The sequence below is a fragment of the Gracilinanus agilis genome, chromosome 5, assembly GCF_016433145.1.
Source record: "Gracilinanus agilis isolate LMUSP501 chromosome 5, AgileGrace, whole genome shotgun sequence".
Classification (NCBI taxonomy): domain Eukaryota; kingdom Metazoa; phylum Chordata; class Mammalia; order Didelphimorphia; family Didelphidae; genus Gracilinanus; species Gracilinanus agilis.
The window spans coordinates 281710028-281712935 of NC_058134.1; positions in this window are offsets into that span (position 1 = coordinate 281710028).

Here is a 2908-nt window from a genome sequence, read left to right on the forward strand (position 1 = left end):
GACACAACCGAGGGGTCCGGGGAAACGGCAACCTAAGAACCCATAGGGGAAGAAGAGAGGAGACCTCGCGTGCAAGACACAGAGTTGTCTGGATGGAAGCAAGGCTCGTTTATTGCAGATCTATGACAAGAATATATAGGTTGAGGGCAGAAGGGGGTCGGCAGATATTAAGGGGGAAAGGGAGCATAGAAAATCTCTAGTGGCTTCTTACTGTCTCCAAGCATGGCTGGGCCTATGATCAATATCTTATCTTAGAAGAGTGAATGATATCTATTCTTAGAAGAGTGACTATCTTATCTTAAAGTCTTGGTCCCTAACAAATCCCCCTTTCTTTTTTAAATAGAAAGGCGTAAGGAATAAGTTTATTAACCTTTGGTCCTTGTTCAATCCAAGTCTGTTTTAACACCAGAAGTTTTTCCTAAGACACCTTGTGTTCCCTGGTCAATCCATAAGTGAGATTGGCAGCGACGGCCCCTGTCTTAGGCTACACAGGGGGAGTTACTCAACCATCAAGGGTTGAGGACCTGTGCTACTCCCGTCATTGGGTTACTGCCCTGCTGGAAAACTGCAAACGAGTGCTGCCAGGTTGTTCTGTGTCCATCATCTCAATACGATGGTATTGAACCATAGTGAACTTATCAAGGGCTGAGTTAACGTTAGTTTTGATGAATTTCGTTAGACGTTGGAAGGCCCAAAGGCCAAAGGTTAAGATCAATAAAAATATAAAGAGAGGTGTAATAATAGTGGGAATTAAAGTGGAGAGCCAAGGAGAACCTCTGAGAAGGGTATTAAACCATCCTTCCTGTGCCTCGCTTTCCCTTTTCCTCTGGGCTAGCCGTTCACGCAACTTTGCCATAGATTCCCTTACTACGCCAGTATGGTCAGCATAAAAACAACATTCCTCTTTGAGGGCTGCGCATAATCCCCCCTCTTTTAAAAAAAGGAGATCAAGACCGCGCCTATTCTGTAAGACTACCTCTGACAGAGAAGTGAGTGATTGTTCCAGGGCCGTGACAGACTTTTCAAGGGCTTCTAAATCGGTTGTCATGGCCATCTGAAGAGCGGCCAAGTGTTGGGTCTGGAGAAGGGCAGTAGTGCCAGTGCCAATGCCTGCAGCAAGACCGCCGAGTCCTAACAGGATAGCTAAAGTAGTAAAGGGTTCCCTACGTGTTCTAGGAGAGGGGGAGAGGAGGGAGGCCACACTATCGTCCGTGTGGAAGGAGATACGTGGCCATAGCTGGACAAGAACACAGAATTCAAAGGAGGTATTGAAAACTAGAAGAGATATACAAGGGGTGAGGCCAGTATTGCAAGCCCAAAAGCCATTATTCGGGGCTTCCAAAAAGGAAGGGGAAGGGGGGAGGTCAAGGGTGGAGTTACATAAGTGGGCATGAGATCGGGGAATGGTGCCTAAACAAAGGCCACGGCCAGAGACTTCAGCAAGAGGGAGACGGTGAGAAAAGGCGGCGCAGTGCGGGGAAGCTAGAACTGTTTCATTGGGTTCTGCCATATAGGCAATACCTTCATAGTAAGGGGGTTGTGGACTCAGACAGAGCCAGCACTTAATCGTCAAATCTGGCCTGGAGGCGTTCAGGGAAGTATAGGCACCTGATACTAGAGATAAAAATCTGTCTGCTGTACCAGGAATATTTAGGGACCCTTGCTGTGACTGGGGCTGTAACTGGGAGGAGGTATTCGGAGATGAAGGGGAAAAAAGGGGAACCGATGGGATGGAGAGAGACGTGGGAGCCGGTAATGGCTGGGGGTTAGGGGAAAAAGGGCGTCGTTGATCCGAGAGGATGATGTTAGGACCAACAGAAACAATGAGGGGCTGCACACGGAGGTGGAGGGTGAAAAGAAGAACATCATCAAAACCACCCTTCTTATAGAGTCGTAAACCCTAAGTCAAGCCATCTGTCCATTTAACACTTCGTTTCCCCGCATTGGTAAATGTGATAATGAGGGGATTACAATTAGGAGGACTAGGGGTGCACACAGATGGACGGGATAGATTGCGGGTTATTGATATCAAGTCCTGGTTCGCCTGGATCCAATATCCAGTGCCAATTGTTTCACATCCCCAGGCTGCACAAAATCCGTCTGTCTGGTCCCCACAGTGTGGTGGCTGATCAAAGCCAGGGCAGCCATATAGAGGAAACTGAGTGTATTGAGTCCAGTAATCTGGGAGGCTAGGCACGCCAGGGAGGGTGGGGGCGCAGTAGTGGATTGAGGACATCTGGGGGGCGCCTAGGGCACAAAGATCAACCGGAATGGAAGGAAACCACGTCCATTGGGGCCATTGCGAAGAAGAAACGGAGGTAATGATGGCTTGATTAACTGGATTGATGATCTCCCATCGTTGTTGGACCAGGAGATGAGGACTGGAAGTGGTGACCGGAAGGAAGGTGGAGTAGATGATGTAAACCGCCAGAGAAAACGAGTTCAGGATCTGAGGTCCCATCTGTGATGTCGTCAGGGTTGTGGTTCTGAAAAAGGAAGAAGAAAAAGACTTCTCCCTGGCTTAGGAGGGTTAGTATCAGGGGCGAAAGGTTTAATCAGTCTAGATGGAATCCAAGGGGCATTATTAGCCGCTTTATCAAAAATACAGGCGGAGCCCTTTCCCCAGATAATGACAGGGTCGGGGCCACACCAGAGGCCCGTGACGGGGTCACGTCAAAGGACTGTGGCCAGATTAGATGAAGTATGCGGATTCCAGTGGCGATCAGCAGCCTGAGGAAATTAAGAACAAAGAGGGCGTGAGCAAGAAGCAAAGTCTGATTGCCACTTAAGGGATAAAGAGTTTCTTGGGCTTTGAGTTTGAATTTTATCTGGGGCAATGCTAAAAGCCGCCAGCTTGGAGCGCTCTGACAATAGCCTGGGCTATAGTCTGTGTCAATGAGGGGGAAGG